Source organism: Bufo gargarizans, chromosome 4, assembly GCF_014858855.1.
Source record: "Bufo gargarizans isolate SCDJY-AF-19 chromosome 4, ASM1485885v1, whole genome shotgun sequence".
Lineage (NCBI taxonomy): Eukaryota > Metazoa > Chordata > Amphibia > Anura > Bufonidae > Bufo > Bufo gargarizans.
In genome coordinates this window covers 9,484,485-9,504,002 of record NC_058083.1, presented here as the reverse complement: position 1 = coordinate 9,504,002, position 19,518 = coordinate 9,484,485, and positions in this window count along the sequence as shown.

Below are 19,518 nucleotides of genomic sequence, written 5' to 3'. Positions count from 1 at the left end.
GAAAATCGCAACGCAAAAGTGATGTTGTGAAAACCACTGCTAATGTACACAGACCCATTTAAATGAATGGGTCCGTATTCCAAGGCGGACGCAATGCGTTCGCATTGCACCCGCGTGGAATTCTCGCTTGTGTAGAAGGAGCCTTTGACTTCCAGTTCTTTGCCAGTGTTGGCTTTGTTGCGTCATTTAGTGTTACATAGTTTACGTTTCAGGAATTGCATCCAACAGCGCGTGCAGTAGAAGAATCCTGCCCAGAATACTTGTGGGAGGTAGTCGAGACACACTTGTCAGTCTGAGCATTTAGTGGCACTCTCTACGTGGAAGAGTCACTGCTAGGCTTGGGAAGGTTGGTTGCTTTTTGCCAGATCGCAGTTCCCCATCAACGATACCCGTCATTTGCAGGTGACGTTGGATTATTTGGCTCATTTATGTCTGAAAAAGTATTCTGCATCGGCTGTGGTTAAATCTTTCTCTGGTATCGCTTCCACGTTAAAATTGGTCACTTCAATGTTAGTAAGGCTTTTGTTGTCTAGCAGGTTGTCAAATGTTGGAGGAAGGAGCACGTCTCCGGATTGTCGTCGGCCTGTGTCTTTTATGTTGTTGCAATCTTTTTGTGGCGTTTGCTCCAACTATGGTTTTTCTGTGGTTGTTTTGTACAAAATATGGCAGGTTTAAGTTCGGTCTATCCCAGCAGTAGTGTGGCCACTGAACCGCATAGGGAAGGTGGTAGGGACTGCGGGGATTAAGCAATTTGAATAAGGTAGTTAAGCGGGCGAATGCAAGAGCCGTACTGGCTCATTTTATTAAGCAGTGGTGGGCAGTTATCTTACCTCAGCAGCAACGTGAGAAACATCCCCCACTCCCTTCCCAATTGTTTGGTACAATGTTTTTGGTTGCCTGGCCATTTTTTCATTTGTTTTCCAAATGTCACAGCTGGCGGCGAGTTGCCCCTGAAGGTTCTGGTCTGGGATCCTACATGCTCGCTGTTGGTCAGTGTGTCGTTAGCAAACAGGAAGCAAGAAACGGAGGAAAAGAGAGCGACAGTCACTGGTAACTGTATTGGTTTAACGGAGTTAGCTGTGGCTGCTCCCCTTTACTCCAACTATGGTTTTGTGTGTGTGTGGGGGGGTTTTTTGGTACATATTACGGCACTGCAGGTTTAAGTTCGGCCTATCCCAGCAGTCACAGGCAGGTGGGTTATCATGGCAGGCGATAAGTCTGTTGCATTATCACCCAGCAAGGAGGACGCATTAAGCTCTTAAGGCCATCTGGGGGAGGGGGAGACGGTGAGAACATACTGAGAGGCCGGCAGTGGACACAGCCAGGGAGGAATTACAAGGGGCACGCCGGGGGGGAGCGGAGCTTCTTGCATCCCTGTTACAGTATGGTTTCCACACGGTAGCAGCTTCCGACACTGCCTTGGGTCAGACTCAACCCCCTTTATAACATATACTTTATATCTTTATATTCCAAATGGTGTGTTAATGGGGGAAAAAAAAAACATTTTTACAGCATTTCTTATGTAGTAAAACCGAGTTATCTTGATTCTATGGGTCAGTACGATTACAAGTTGTTCTTGTGTTTTAATACAAAATAAATAAATGCAACTTTGTAAAAAAAAAAAAAATATATATAATATCATTTTTTTCTTTCTTTCTTTCCATGGCCACCTATTGTTCCTCCACAGTGTCCTTCTGTAGTATGACGCTGGGTTCACACCTGAGCGTTCGCGATGGAGCGCTCTGTATGCGCGATTGTACGGGCGTTTGCAATTGCGCATACAGAGACAAGCGAACGCCCATGGTTGCACGTTCCCGAAAGTCTATGTACGGGAACGCGCGACAAGACGCCCCAAAGAAGCTCATGTACTTCTTGTGGCGTCGGGCGTTTTACAGCGCGATCGTACGCGCTGTAGAACGCCCAGGTGAGAACCATGCCGAGAGGGAAGCATTGGTTTCTCCTTGTTGAGTGTTTTACAGCGCGTAGGAACGCGCTGTAAAACGCTCAGGTGTGAACCCAGCCTTACATCCCCCACAGTTTGCCCCCAGTAGTAAATTTTCCCCTGATATAGTGTCTCCAGCAGCACTAAAATCCATTAAAATGCTCACAAGTAGAAATTACACCCACCTAGTACCCTCCAGTAGAAATAAACCCCCCATAATATGCCCCAGAAGTAATAATGCCTGTCTATACTGCCCCAGTAGTACTAATGCCCCCTATAGTGCCCCCAGTACTAATAAAGGCCTCTTATGGTATTTTCACACTAGCGTTATTCTTTTCAGGTATAGGGTCTCAATACCGGAAAAAAACACATCAGTTTTGTCCTAATGCATTCTGAATAGAAAGCAATCCGTTCAGTATGCATCAGGATGTCTTCCGTTCCGTACCTTGTACGGTATTTGACTGGACAAAATCCCAGAATGCTACCGCACTTGCCAGATACAGCATTCATTTCCATAGAGATATATTAATGTCGGATCTAGTACCAAGTGTTCTGGAAATTGCCGGATCCGGTTTTCCGGTCTGCGCATGCGCCGGGATATAGCAGGGGCTAGTTTTACTTTTGATATTTGAATACCAGATCTGTTATCACCGGATCCGGGAAAAAAAAAAAAAAGCTGTTTGTATACGGCTTGCCGGAACTGCCTTCCGGATTCCAACAACGCTAGTGTGAAAGTACCCTTAATGTGTGCCAGTAAAAAAAAGAAAAAGCTCGCTTGTAGTACCAATGCCCTCTTGGTGCCCCCTCCCCAGTTAGAATAATGACCTCCGCTATAGTGGACCAATAGCATGCTGTCCACATGTTTTGTGGCTCCACTGAAATGAATGGATCCGCATCCTTTGCACAAAATTACAGATGCGGACAGAAATATTCGATCGTAAGAATGGGCCCTTAGACATATGATAAAATCCACCATCCGGGACACAAATCAGAAACATCAATCCAACATCAGTACCCGGGAAGACGATCCTTGAAAAACAATAAGGAAATTATAATAAATCCAGCAGACAAAGCTGGCGGAGTAGTCATGATGAACGCATCGGACCACTTTAAGGAAGCACAAAGACAACGGACAGACCCACACTACAGTACTCCTAAAGCTGGAGGCCGGAGATTACTGCTGGTCTGTCAACAAGACGGCTTCCAGAAAGTCTACAAAAAAGGACATTATACAGCACATGCTTCGAAAAGTACAGGAACCGGGAGACAAATCCCCCCATGTGTAGGCGCCCTCACTAACCAAATGTCAGCATGTGTAGAAGGTGGTGTTAGAGGAAATGTGTCATCAGAAAATAACCTATTGGTTAAATCATGTTTTTATGTTAATATATATATAATTTTTAGAACTTTGGTGAATTTTCCATGAAACTACCGTATTTTTCACCCCATAAGATGCAAAAGTGGGGGAAAAAATGCCCCTGCGTCTTATGGGGTGAATACTAATGAAGCACTTCCATTTTGGAAGCGCTCATGAGAACCGGGAAGCAGTGAAGTCTCTGTACTCACCCCTTCCTGGTCCTCGGCTGCGCACAGCGTGAGTGTGCTCTGTCATCTCACGCTGTGCACAACCGACAGCAGGAGGAAGAGGATCGCGATGTAGGTGAGGAGCGGCGGCATCCAGGAGCAGGAGAGGTAAGTGATTTTTATTTTAAGTTTTCTGTGGCATGGGAGCACATATGGGGGCTGCTAAGAGGCAATGAGTCTCTTAACTGAGGTCTGATTGGGGGTCATTCACATTGGGGTCTGATAGGAACTATGAGCTGAGGTCTGATTTAATATTGGGGTTCTGACCTGAGGGCTAATGAAAAATATTTTTTTCTTATTGTTCGCCTCTAAAACCTAGGTGTGTCTTATGGGCCGCTGCGTCTTCTAGGGCAAAAAATACGGTAATCTGTAATAAAAGGCTATAATCATATAATAACAATAAAAGGCCTTACTATATTGAGAATAATGTTTTTTCTTAGAAACCTGAAACTTATTACTAGTTTATTCACAGGCACAATATATGATTATAAAGAAACAAGCACTATTTATTAGCTTTTTAAGCCTAAAAACATTATTCTCAATATCTTAAAGGGAACCTGTCACCGGGATTTTGTGTATAGAGCTGAGGACATGGGTTGCTAGATGGCCGCTAGCATTTGAAACATATGCAAATTAACCTGAGAGGAGTCCTGTCCCTGACTCATCTCACGTACAGGACTCAGGTTAATTTGCATATGTATCAAATAGTTTTTTCTCCACAATAAAAGCACACAGAGCTATGGGGACTGGGTATTGCAGATGTGCTAGCGGCCATCTAGCAGCCCATGTCCTCAGCTCTATAGACAAAATCCCGGTGACAGGTTCCCTTTAAGGATATAGAATTTTTTTATGGGTTAAATGTGTAGGGAAAAAACCCAAGATTCAAACCTGGAGTCTCTGCATGCAAAACCAAGCACTTATCACTAAACTATAGGATTTACACATAGAAGGATGGCTTTTCTATACTCATAAAGCTAACACATATACTGGTGTCTTTATAATACATTGTGCTTATCTCAATGTGGCAAGGCTACAGTAGGTAGTGTATATGATATGTAGATGCTAAGACGCAGCTCCGCCCTCAGCATGCTTACGTCAAGCCCTATCAATCAAGTGGAGGAGGAGTGTGCAGAGCACAGGAGGTGTAAGAAACCAGTGCTCCAAGCATTCAGGCTCGCCTCCTGGTGCTTTCTCATTTGTATATGAATAAACCACAGATATCTCTGCAGCTGTTTAGCATACAGACAAAGGAAAGGTGTAGTTTTAATTAGCATTACCAGGCAGTATGCAGGTTTAATGGGTTGATCCTGCTGACAAGAGCCTCTTTCAGCCTATCCATACCAATGACCACTGACAAGATAAAGATTCCCAAGAAACATCAGGAATACAGGATCCCCGTTACTTTCACTGCACCACAACAAGTGTGATATACTTAAAGGGGTCCTCCCATGAGTAATATAAAAAATAAAAACCCAATATCATATAGTACACCAGAGGCTCTTTCTAACAAACTTAGAACCAGCCGTGTACCTCACATGGAGCCAAATATCTCCCTATTCATTGCTGCAATTGCTCTGCTAGATTGATTTCAAACTGCCAGCTCATGGGGCGTGTCCTTTCCGCTCCAGCTGCTGGCAGTTGAAGAATGGAACTGAGCATGTGCGTCCATGTCAGTTAGCAGGACAGAGGACAATAAATCTTTCACACTCCTTATCTTTGAACTGCTGTAATTTACTGGTATTACTCTTTACTCCTCTCCCCATAGTGATAGTTGTTTCACAATGACTTGTCTTATTACTATACTGTTCCTATGTCCCTTTGTTATAAAAATGTGACTCTTTAGATATTGTCCTGTACCATGCCTGATGAAGAGACCTAAGTAGCCTTGAGTGTTTGCGATCATCTACTCCAGGCATCCTCAAACTGTGGCCCTCCAGCTGTTGCAAAACCACAACTCCTAGCATGCCCTAACAGCCTACAGGTATCAGCCTACAGCAGGGCATTGTGGGAGTTGTAGTTTTACAACAGCTGGAGGGCCGCAGGAAATCACTAGGATATGCCCCATATCACTAGGATATGCCCCAATTGTCTTATAGGTGCGGATCCCACCGGTGGGACCTGCACCTATATCAAGAACAGAGCTCCGAAAGTGTTGGAGGGTGCACTGCGCATGCACAGCCGCCCTCCATCCATTTTCTATGGGGGAAAATAGGACTGGCTCGGCTATTTCCGTCGGGCCCACAGAAGTGAATGGGAGCGGTGGCTGGTCATGTGTGGTGCGCTCCCATTCACTTGTACTGGGAGAGCACTTAGTGGTGGCCAGACCTGAGTCCTCCAGCCACCACCTTGTGGGGCTCCATTCCCGATATAGGTGCGGGTCCCAGCGATATGCCCCCATTGTCTGTGATCAGACAACCCCTTTCACTGTGCACATTATCCCACTATTGTGACATCACTGTGTGCATTATCCCTGTGCATTAGGGAAAACAACACAATCATAAGCTTCTCACGTTCTAAACTTGCTATTGAATCTGGTGGTGGTGGAGTAGGGCCCCTTTCCAAGTCTTGCTATGGGGCCCCATGGGTCTTGGTTACACCCATGAGTTTTGGGTACTTGTCTAATTATAAAAGGTGTGCAATTTACCTATGTATTTGGAGTTCGAGGGGAAACCAGAGAACCTGGATGAAACCAATACAAAGGGTGAGGACGAAATACAAACTCCATGCAAACACAGGGCTATAATCGCGCTGGTGCTGGTTTCCTGACCTGACATCTGCCCTAAGGAGTGACATACGAGCGAGGATATTCTACGTATGGTGGCATGACAGGAGCGCTCCAGTCACAACAAGGCACAATTCTTACAACCAAAGACAAGTAAACAGGACATGATTGGGGGGCTCCCATCTGGACCCCCTCACACCTAGGAAAAGGCCAGGTGGCATATCTGTGCTGTAGAAAACTGAGCCGTGAGAAGAGCTCTCCTCTCGCATGTGAACGGAGACTTTGCTGGGGAAACCCTTTAATGTCAGAGCAGGGCCCTCCTACAGCGGGCGTCCGGTATTCCCCATAGGCTGGCAATTAACCATTTACCTGCCAGCTGTTTGCACCACCGTATCCACGTAGCATGGGGGGGGGGGGGGTGAATGTGGGGAGCAGATGATGGAAATCCCTGTCGCATATATTGCATGCAGGCTGACAGGAGGAATAACATGAGGGATGAGGCTTATTCCGTAGGTAATCTGTTCCAGGTCTCTGAATGAGGGCACCCAGCCTGGATATAATACATGGGTGCAGACTGTGTATCAGGGGTGCATATGGACAGAAGTCCGGTTTCCTGGCTCCCTCTCCTCCGTCTGGCGCAGGGCCCGGACTGACGCAGGGATATCCTCCTTTCTCAGTAGTTCACGCTCAGACAGTAGCATTGTGCTATCTGAGCATGAGCTGCCACTACAAACTGACTGACTGAGGCTTTTCTCCCCCCCCCCTCAGTCACCAGAGTCCTCCGACATGGCTGACTGAGGGAGAGAGAAGCACCCTGGCTGCCCCCATCTCACCTTCCTTCTTCCAGGGGCGTGGATTGGTGGAATCAGGGGTGTGGTTTAGCAGTCAGGGGCGTGGCCTGTGATGTCCAGCATTATCAGAAGCCAGTGGCCACCCTAGGGGTGCATGAGGAGAGGAAGCACAAGGAGCAGGGTGATAAATAATGCATGCCACATACCTATTGCTGTGCACTGAGCACGTCCACAGCGGCACGCTCAGCAGCTCCTTGCAGATGTGCACCACAGGGCGGGCTCCTATCTACGCCTCGTACTGTGCCGTAATATCCAAACACAAAGGGGATTCAGGCGGAGAGCGCTCTGCCCCATTCCTGAGTGACTGGGATCAGTGGCTGCAGCCTCATCGCTCAGTGACAGGGGATTATGTGCAGAGTAAACTGCTGCTCGTGCAGGCCCCTGTAAGGAGCGACGCGATTGGCCGGCTGCCTCTCCTCCTGCATTGGCCACCGTCTCTCCTCCTGTGATTGGCTGATGCTCCAGTGTGGAGTACTCTGGCCCCAGTGTAATAGCAGTGCCCCTGGCAGCTGGAATACGCATTGTCCTACGTAGTAAACAGTCTCCGAGTTGTCACATTTACCAGGAGCTCTTGTGTTTTCCTTTAATCCCCCAGAGGAAGCCCCTGGCTGTTTAGCTTTGGACTGTGCCATGAGGAGGAGAGGGGGCAGGGCTGGACCACACAGTGACGAAGGAGGCAGAGGGGATGATGTGATGACTGGACGATCACCTGCACCTCATGTAACCTGAGGCGGTGTGCTACATATAGTCCACCCGCTGACCCCTTCATTCTAGAACTGTGGGAGACTGTATAAATGTAATCTACGATCTTCTCTGTGTCTGTGCTGCGCTCCAGTGGCCATATGTAGACTTCCAGGAGAAAGATGACAGAGTTGATGTAAACACAGATTTACACCAGGTTTTGGCGTAAAAATAGTCACAAGTCCCCTTTTTGTGACTTCTTAAACGTAATATTTGACTCATAGGCGTTTTCGCGAAAAATGAAAGCAATGCAATCGTAACAGCACTGCAGCAGTGGAGAGACGGGAGGAATTCCTGCAATGTGGTAAAGATAATGAAGCAATTGTAACAGCACTGCAGCAGTGGAGAGACAGGAGGAATTCCTGCAATGTGGTAAAGAAAGCAATGCAATTGTAACAGCACTGCAGCAGTGGAGAGACAGGAGGAATTCCTGCAATGTGATAATGAAAGCAATGCAACTGCAACTGTAACAGCACTGCAGCAGTGGAGACACGGGAGGAATTCCTGCAATGTGGTAATGAAAGCAATGCAATCGTAACAGCACTGCAGCAGTGGAGAGACGGGAGGAATTCCTGCAATGTGGTAATGAAAGCAATGCAATCGTAACAGCACTGCAGCAGTGGAGAGACAGGAGGAATTCCTGCAATGTGGTAAAGAAAGCAATGCAATTGTAACAGCACTGCAGCAGTGGAGACAGGAGGAATTCCTGCAATGTGATAATGAAAGCAATGCAACTGCAACTGTAACAGCACTGCAGCAGTGGAGACACGGGAGGAATTCCTGCAATGTGGTAATGAAAACAATGCAACTGTAACAGCACTGCAGCAGTGGAGACGGGAGGAATTCCTGCAATGTGGTAATGAAAGCAATGCAATCGTAACAGCACTGCAGCAGTGGAGAGACAGGAGGAATTCCTGCAATGTGGTAAAGAAAGCAATGCAATTGTAACAGCACTGCAGCAGTGGAGAGACAGGAGGAATTCCTGCAATGTGATAATGAAAGCAATGCAACTGCAACTGTAACAGCACTGCAGCAGTGGAGACACGGGAGGAATTCCTGCAATGTGGTAATGAAAACAATGCAACTGTAACAGCACTGCAGCAGTGGAGACACGGGATAAATGCTGAGGGGGATGGCGCCGTTACTGAGGCGTGTTCATCCAGAAAAGTATAGTGCGTGTATAGCAGGACTGGCGATGTTATTAGACATGTTTGCATCCCCATACCAGGGAGACATTGTAAGCCAAATAAATACGCTACGCTGCCAAATAATGTCTGCACCCTCGCAGCATGCCCCCAGCTACACACAACCACAACCCCATGGCCCACCTTGCCCTGTGCCAGCTTATCCTGTGGTACAAGAGCCCAACCAACCCCCTTCCCATTCTACTCATGCAGCACAACAACCTGGCCAGGTTAGGCCTGTAAACTCATTTACTTCTGGGGCCGCCATCAGGGAATTATTTGATTTGTAAATATTTGTGTCACTTTTTCATAAAGTTCAACGATAGTGGCTCGAATCAAACAAAATAACTATGGGACGGGGCTCAACAAACAACTCAACCTTTTGATGGTGAAGTAGCAATACAGATTATATAGGCCAAAGGAATCAGGGGAAGTCAAAACATCTGTTTGTACGGGGATAAATCTAACATAATATTGGTCGACACTAAAAGGCACAAATGCATGAACACACTAAAACTAATGGGTTGAGTTAAATATTAATACCCAAGTGGTTGCACATATACATTTTCCTACCCCCACTTCGAATTTAGTGTTATTTTTCAAAAAAACAATATGATGTTACAGGAATATATGTAGAATGTAATATTTTTATTGTGTTAGATTATAGCTTGAGATCCAATATATCACATTTCACCAAATGTAAACATTATATAGACACACACAATGCTTCTAGTAACCAAACTTTATTTTCTCTGTTAAAAACTAAACAAAATTAAGAAAAAATGAGGTAGAAAAAATTAAACACTGCCACGAATAGCGTCCCTCTGCCATGGCAAACCTGATGACGTAGGAAAATCTTCCATGTCAACAGAAGAGGAAGCCTCATGAATCCTGGTGAAGTTGTGTAGAACAACACAAGCTTGAATCACCAGGGTAGCATTCTCCGGATCCATCTGTATGGATGACATAAACACCCTCCACTTGCTAGAGAGTATTCCGAAAGCGCACTCAACAAACCGACGGGCACGAGTCAACCGGTAGTTGAAAATATGCCTCCTGACATCCAAACCACGCTATGGGAAGGGCCGCATAACATGCACTAATCATAAACAAGTTGAGTTACAAACTGGTACAGAAGGAGAGAGGGCCCTGCCCGTGAGGGCTTACAATCTACATTACTGTAAATACTTCCAGTTCTGAAGACTCCAGCGGCTCAGGATCAGTGCTCTGGGCAGCTGGGCTCAGGCTGGACGTGGGCACCGCTCTGCAGGAAGGAGACCAGGGCTCGGCTCATCCTAGTGTTACAGTGCACCCCAGAGTATGCAGTATAGCACCCTATAGTATACAGCACTACACAGTATGCAGTATAGCAGCCCACAGTATACAACACCTCACAGTATACAGTATAGCACTCCACACTATACAGCACCCACACACACTATACAGGCCCCCCCCCCCCCACAGTATACAGACCCCCCACAGTATACAGTCGCCCACTATACAGTAGTTTACAGTATATTAGCATAACAGCCCCGTCAACCTTTTTCTGATGTAATCTTCACAAAAAAAGCTCCACAGATAAGGTAAACTTCTCCTGCCAGCAACACTCACCTGCTAGGACCTGTGATGACCTCATAGCCATTTGACCAGTAATATTGCTAGGTTACTGGTCACATGGTGATTATGTCATTAAGGTCCTAGATCACAGCTCTAACACAGTACGAGCCTGGACTTAGTGCCGGCAGGCATGGCATGGCAGCACCCCCTGTGTAGCTGACAGCCTGACACCTGGGGCAGTGGCTAGCAGGCTCAGCGGCAGCTGCCCCTTGGTAAAGACGGCCCTGTCCACGATAACAAATGGATCCGGCGTACCTGCATATCGGGCAGTCTCTGGACTCAGTCAGGGCAAGCTGGTTGGCACAAAGCCGCTCACCCATTCTAGAAGCAGTAAAGGATGCGAGCATCTGCTATGCTTCCACAGGCCCCGATACTAACCATTATAAACCAAGTAGCACTACAGAAAAATATTGCTATAATTGAGGAATCGGTCCCTGATGTGGCGGCCTTCTTCACACGGATGTGCTTGCCATCCATTGCCCCGATGCAGTTGGGAAACTGCGCAGAAAGATTGAAGCCCTCAGCAATCAGAACCCATCGTCCGTCTTGGGCTGTGGCATCACAGTCTCTCCGAGTTGGTGCCAGATGACGTGGCAGTGTGACGCACAAAAATGCAGGGATGCAAAAGTTTCCAGTTGCAAGGAATCTGTTGAAAAAATAAAATATCATTAAGCAGCTAAAAAAGGTACATACAATATGATTTGTCTAATGTTGATATGAGACATATGGGTACAACTATCTATGTAAATTTACTATAAATAACATTTCTAATGTCATTTTGTGTATGAACAAAACCACTTCAGAAATTGGGGTGTGCGCACTACTCACACAAGCTATGCTAGAGCAACTGTGTTTACGCCATTTGCAATGCAGAATGTATGGGCGACTTAAAGGATGATGTGAACACTCCTGCATGATGATGACATTAGCCAAACAAACAAATAGTAAACCAGTTTAAAATACACGACTTCCTTTAATCTTGCCATGTTATCTGTCGGGGATTTAACACCAAAAATATATTTGACATGGGCCAAAGATATTATGGACAAAAAAAGTTAACTTCAGCAAACATTAGCACATGTCTAACAGCAGCCATTTTCCCAAACATGTTCCTCCTGACAGAAGCAGTGCACAGTACTGTTTAACTATAAGTAAGATATAGCTTACCTCAACGTGACAATGAGCCTTTCCTCAGGAGAAATGCTGCGCCTCATATTGGTGTCCATGAAGGTAAGGACAGTACGTAGGACGACAGCAAGCAATCAAATGTAGACAATGACATCCGACAGAACGAAAAAAAAACTTCTCGGGATGCTGCCGAAGATCTTGGTAGAGGGTATGAAAGTGTCCTTTCCAGTAGCGTTGGAAACATGGGATGGACCCAAAATCGCCGCCTCTACTCGGTTCCTTGTCCAAGAAAGGGAAGCGCTGTCCCCATCGCCGATAAACAAGCCAGTGCAGTGCGACCTCTTACAAGAACAACAAAGCCAAGCAACCAAACGAACCTCTGTACCCTGTAAAGACTACAGAAAATGGCCACCAAACAAAACTCAGGTGACCAGCATATATACCAGTATCCTGGGTGGGGATATTTAAATCTCCCTTTTTCTTTTACATTCCTTGTTTTTTGCGGTCCGCAAAAAAAAAAACCCGGAAGACACACAAAAACAAAAACAGATAACAGATCCCAATTTTGTGGACCGCAAAAAAACAAAAACAAAAAAAACTGTCGTGTGCATGAGGCCTTATAGGCAGCTCCATGTAGACTTTTAGCATGTTGTCCTTTGCTGCCATCTACTGACAAAAGTGAGACATTAAAAGTATTGAAATGGACTGGCACTCTGACATAGGTAATTCACATGGATACACTATGGATGTAATATATATTTATTAAAGTATTGCAAATCTAGTAATAAAAACACAACCTTTAAAACAATACTAAAATATACAGACTAAAAACATGTATATAGGTAAGTATACCCAGATGTATGGTAAGATATATATTAAAATATATAGTAAAAAGTCACTGCCGTATATATCCTACGTATAGTCCAGTATATTTGTAGACTTCGCAGTATATCTTCAATTGTAGAAATGTTATAGTAGGTTCATATATATATATATTTAAAAAAACAAGGATGCAGATTATACTCTTGGTTTGGTGTTGATATGTCCCTTAAGTAGGTATTTGTATTAATATATGCCCGCTTGATAGATTACTTACAGCCAGTTGTGGTGTCCCACTTCAGTGGGCTTACCTGACACTGTAAAAAGGTATTGGTATATTCGATGTTGACAAGTGGAAGGATCAGGTCTCAGCATGAAGTTTCAGCCTATGATGCGGCTGTACTCGGTCTCGGTGTCTCACGCTGGTGCTCAGTTTTGGCGGTTCACGTAATCCACTTTACATCTCACGGGAACAAATTTGAATTGTATAATCGTAATTATCCGATTTCTTTAAGGTTTGCTGAAGCGCTTCAGACTTATTAAATTTTCGTATATGTTCTATTTCCACATTTGTTCGGACATGGAATACAGTCTATAATTACCAGACGCGTTTCGGGTAGTGCTTTCCCCTTCTTCAGTGGCTTGATTACGATTTTATTATCAATATTTATGATTCTATTATCATTAGGCCAGGATTATGGACTTTCTAACTTATAGCAAGATATGAACCATTACCATTGGAAGGGTGATTCAATTGGACTAGAGCACCTATCCTTGGACATGGGAGAGCGAGCTATTTCCTTATTTTAGCAAAGTGAGACATTGCAGTAATTATACGATTTACACATGCAGAGTAATATATTTAATATCCCTTGCCCCACATCCTTACACAACTATTCCTAAGTAATTAGTGGCATTGATGCTTTGACCAGAGACGGATTGGGAACGTAAAGTGGCCCCGGAAAAAAAACTAAAAGTGGCCCCATTTTGTAGTTGGGTCCAAACTGACAGAGGGCAGGACTAGCAATAACATATTGCAGCACATTATACCACCCCAAAAAATACCACAATGCATCTCAATATACTGCCCGCCAGCAGCACAAAATTAATTCCTAAAGACTGCCACTGGTTGGCTAAAAGTAGGACTTAGGTGGCCCATAGGCATTGGTCCACCGGGACGTTTTCTTGTAGAGTTTATGGCCAATCCACCCCTGGCTGTGACATGATATGCCAGGATGGCATGCCAGTCTCATTCATTTTATGGACTGTAGAAGCGAGATCTGGCCACTAGAGGGCGATGTTGCATACAAAAAGAAACAGGAACGGTGCTCAAGCAGAGAAGTGTATGCAAAGAGGTATGTCCTAAGGAAGCGAACCATCTCACTAGCGTCACCTCTTGAAAGAGGCTCCCTATCAAGATCCAACTTTCCAGCAAGACTTGGGATTTCTGACAGAAACAATAAATAGGGAAGGAAAAGTTCAATTATGTTTTCATCACACAATAAAATGAGAACCATGTACAAATCAAATGGATAGTTAAAATGAATTGGAAGGTTCTGAAAAATGCTCCAGTGATTGGCCAGAGTTTTACCCAAAATTTGTCATATTTTCCAAGGCACCTACAGTGAGGAGTAAATACAGAGCAGTTAAAATGAAAGAGGATCTAAAGGATCGTTCACATGGTGCGGTTTCTGCACTGGCTGAAAAAACCAACCACAGAAAGGCAAATACAAAAAACAAATATAATTTCAATTTTTTTTCTAAGTTGCGAACATACTGGAGTGGTTTATGTACTGGAGTGCCCATGTGGCCTCCAGTATGTGGGCCAAACTAAGAAAATTATAAACACACATTTAAGAACATATTAGAAATAAAAAGAAGGGCCTAGAAACACATAGAGTGTCACTTCACTTCAAACACAGCCATAACATGAACCCAAGAGGCCTAAAGTTCACTGGGGTGGAGTTTGTTAAAAATAGCTAGGTGGTGACCCAATAAAAAATATTAAAGAAGCACTCCCACAATTTTTTTATTCTCTGACTTGTTAGAAAGGTATATGATGTAAACTGTAGTGAAGGCAATTTTCTTACCAATGACTGTATTTGTGAGTTATAACCTCCCCTCTGATCCTCAGCCATGTTATGTGACCAACACTTTCCAAATAACACAGCATCTTATGTGTAGACAGGAAACCAGTTTCTTTGTGTATTCCTATAGGAGCCTCAATGTCAGTCTCATAGGAATATAGTAACATAGTATATAAGGCCGAAAAAGACATTTGTCCATCCAGTTCGGCCTGTTATTCTGCAAGTTGATTCAGAGGAAGGCAAAAAAAAACTGTGAGGTAGAAGCCAATTTTCCCCCCGACTCCAATCAGAATAACTCCCTGAATCAACGACCCATCTCTAGTAGCTATAGCCTGTAATATTATTAGGCTAGGTCTACACAACAACATTTGTCGCACGACGTGCATGTGACACGGACCGCAAAAAAAAACGGCATGGTCGTGTGCATGAGACCTAACTTTGAGGTAAATTTTATTGAATTTAAGTTTATTTATGCATTCCCATTCTGAAATCTGATAGTGTTTTTGTTCAACCTATAGGTATTTAGCTACTGGAATGAGTTTGTCTTCTTTACATTTTAAGTATCTCTGTGGCAAATCAACAACTAGTGTTAAAGAGGACCTTTCACCTGAAAATGCAAGTTAAACTAAAGATATACCCTTACTTGCCAGCCCCCGGTGGTGCTTATTCAGTTCTTCATTTTGCATTCAGTGCCCCCGTTTGTCCGCGGTGGCCCCCGCAATATTTCCTGCCTTCAATGCTAATGAGCCATTCGGCTAAACTGGGCAGGCTTGCAAAAGTTCTCCCGGGCGTGTCTTTCTTCTCCCTGGCACGGAGCACATCTAATCAGCGCGCTCCGCTCTTAGCCAGGGAGAAGAAGCTCCAGTTCTCGCAAGAACTGGAGCAATTTCATCCATCCTGAGCCGGCGCCATCTTGGATTCCCACGGCGAGCATTGGAGCAGAGTCGGAGGCAGCAGCAGCATCCGGATCCTGTAGGTAAGTATGTAAAACACACCTAGACAATGAGCAAGTTGTTCCAATCTTTAAATGTACCCCCCTAGACAAACGAGCATTTGTTCTGTATGGCAAATTTTCCCCCACAAGAACCAAACCCCGTATGGCAACGAGCATAATGGGGGATATACTCCCCCCACCAAAACCCCTAATGGCAACGAGCATGATGGGGGTTATACTCCCCACACAACAACCAAACCCCCTATGGCAACAAGCATGATGGTGGTTATACTCCCCCCAAGAAAGCCCCCTAATGGCAATGAGCATGATGGTGTCACCGATGTAGTAGGGGAGTACACCAAAAGACAACAAGAAAAAAGGGGAAAGACACTAGGCCTCACCGCTAGGGAAGGAAAAGGGTCACCACCTATAAAACCCTGCTCCTGACCCTAACTCCTATCCGTATGGGCACCTCTCGATGGTAGAAATACCCATACACAGGAACCTAGAAAACCTGGTGACCCTCAGATGCCCTAAAGATAATGACAGGGCAGAGACCACCCGTTCCTTTCCTAGCGTCTCACTGAGGCCTAGTAAACAATGTGGGGGGGGGGGGGGGAATACAAAACACAACAAGCGGAACACTTAACTTAAGAGGATGATAGATGAACAGGACTTCAACACGAACCACACTCCAGCTCTTCCAAGACCAAATGAAGCTATCCCAAGCAAGGAGTGATGGGAAAAGTCAGACTAAATAGGGCGAGGTAAAGGTCACATGATCCTCTCCTGAACAGGTGTGGACATACCAGCAACACACAGACAAAGTGAAACCAAAAGAGGCTGTCAGATCACTAATGCGTAGATAATCTTTCAGAACTTCTGAAACCTGTCACAGATGTGGGTTATACTCCCCCCACCAAACCCCCTATGGCAACGAGAATTATGGGGGTTATACCCCCACAACAACCAAACCCCCTATGGCAACGAGCATGATGGGGGTTATACTCCCCCCACCAAAACCCCTATGGCAACGAGCATGATGGGGGTTATACTCCACCCCACAACAACCAAACACGTTCACCACCAAGGAACACTTGATTGAGGAAGCCATTTATACTATTTCATCTTACGCAGGGCGATGGCGTAACCAATTCTAGTCTGTTTATTCCCAAAAACTGTCTCCCTGTCTGACCATATGTTTTTCTAAATTCATGTAATAGATCGCATACTCCACAGATTTTATTTATTTTTTTTGATTATTACTTGGACTGCATCTGAGTGGAGGAAGAGCAGAAAATAGTAAAGTTTTAAATAACTGATTAAAATGGTCAACGGGGGCTTGCGTTGGGGAGTATTTATTTCAATAAACTTGTTTCAGACATGGCTACTTGTATTCTTGCTCTTCAGTACTTGCAGTGGTAGTAATGGCTGCATCTGTCCAGACGCTACTATCACTATTACTGGGTCTTATTGTCAGCCAGTGTGTGGTATAGTGTCATAACTGTGCTGACAGTAAAACCCCAAGACAATTACCCCGGTACCCAAAGCCCCAGGGGGTTCCGGGAAGAGCCAGGTTGCCGCCAAGTGTGAAAATATTTTATTTTATGGTTTTGCTCTTGGGGTGGCTGTGAGAACCATGGACCTTCTCACACTGATAATGGCAGCCCACAGCTGCTGGTTAACCCTTGGCTGGTTAGAAAAATTAGGGGGGACCCCACGTCATTTTTTTTTGGGGGGGGGGGGGAGGGGGGGGGGGTTTGGTTTAAAAAAAAGCCCTGGGGCCCCACCTGTTATCATAATCTTCCATGGTTTACCCTCCTGCTTCGAAAAGCGATTTTCAGACACCCAGACAAGCTGTTCGGACAACTTGTTGATGGAGGAATCACTTTACTTCTGGTGTCTTTGAAATCTTCATTCCAAGCTGTGTTTACCAGCTTGTAATCATTAGTGATGAGCGGCAGGGGCAATATTCGAATTCGCGATATTTCGCGAATATTCGGGCGAATATTCACCATATATTCGCAAATTCGTAATCTCCAGGCATTATTTTCTTGATTGCGAAAATTCGCATTAAAATTTGCATACAAATTTTCACATAAAAATTCGCATAAACTGATATTTTCGAAAAAAAATCGAATATTCGCAATTACGAATATATTTAGCGATATTCTAAATATTCGCGAATTCTCAAAGTGCCGATATTCGCTATTAAAATTCGCAATTCGAATATTCGTGATCAACACTAGTAATCATCATCTTAGCCTCTGTCACATTACTGCTGCCTCAGGTCTGCAACTATTTTGAGCAAATACATAGTAGCTATTTTTGAGACATTTATTGAAATGTACGCTTCACAACAACTGCCCTCTTGCAATCATAAGTTTTAGAAATTACTCTACGCCACTGATTTGCTGATAGTCATATTATCTATCGGACAGTAGTGGTATTGCCAGAACTAACAACCCCATCGACCATCACATTACTACTGTTACACACACCTAATTACATGGAATTCTGGCCTCTGCGATTGAATACCAGGAATAAATTGGACTTGTAGTGATACTCGTCAAAATAGGTTTAAGAATGGATAGTGCGTCGCAACAAGTATCACCGTGTGCTTCAGCAACTAGAGCTGAAAAAGTAAGAAATTTATTAGATTTGCATTTTGCTTTTGTCTCCAATTTATTTTTGTCATGTCTAGTTTGAATGGATAAAGAAGCGTCTACAAGAAAAATATGGTTGTCCTGACAATTTCGAACCCTGTTTTCCTGAAAACCCGACTTGTTCCTCAAACACGGAGGACAACGTTGAAATTGAAGAGTCATACTACAGACTTGGAAATAAGCTATGGTGTACTTGTAACAATTGTGAACCAATGCCAATGCCAGTCGAATCAATATGCTACAAAGAAGTATCAAATATAGAACCGTATTTAGAAGAAATGGGATGTATAATCGAACATGATTACTTTCATCAATTCTGTCAAGATCGAGGAAAAGTGGAGGTGTCGATGAGGTCAATAGGTCAAGTGTTGCATCCACCGCCTGACAAAGATTTGAACAGGTTATTAAATGTTTCAAAAGGACGGTTCAACATATTATTGTAAGTCTGGGGGGAGCTCTCTACAACTATCTTTCGAAAGACAACGCCCACTAATTCAGTTCTGCATTGGCAGAGTAGCCATCCACTGCCATTAAAGAGAGGCATATCTTATGGGCAGTACCTGCGCAGGAACTGCTCTGATGAGCATGAGTTCCTACACCAGGCAGCCGATCTTCGACAGAGATTTAGGGCCAGGGGCTATCCTGACAAAGTTCTGAGAGGGGCCTTCCAGAAGGCGGCCAATACTCCTAGAGACACACTACTGACTCCGAAGAAGAAACAGGAGAAAGATAGGAAGGTACGATTCATCACTACTTTTTATGGCTCTGCCAAGGAATCTAGAGAGATTTTGGCACAGCACTGGCCTATCCTCTTGATGGGCCTAGATGTCCGTGATGTATTGCATGAATACCCACAGGTGACGTTCAGAAGAGGCCAAAGTCTTAAGGATTTATTGGTACACAGTCACTTAGCCAGGTATTTGGTGTAGCCGGTGGAGCAGAGTCGTCGCCCTGTGGGTAGTTTCAGATGCAGTGGCTGCGTGGCTTGTAATAATATCAATCCTGGTAAAACTTTCTACAGCACCAATCTCAGACGCAGCTTCAACATCAGAGACTTTATTTCATGCAGGACTGTGGGGGTTATATACAAAATAACATGTATTTGTCAAAAAGAATACATAGGCAAAACGAAACGGGAGCTACGCAGGCGCATAGGAGAACATCTCCTGGATATAGAAAAGCGGCGCGATACTGCTGTGGCCCATCACATATGTGAGTTTCATCAAGGGAACCCCAGGGTCAT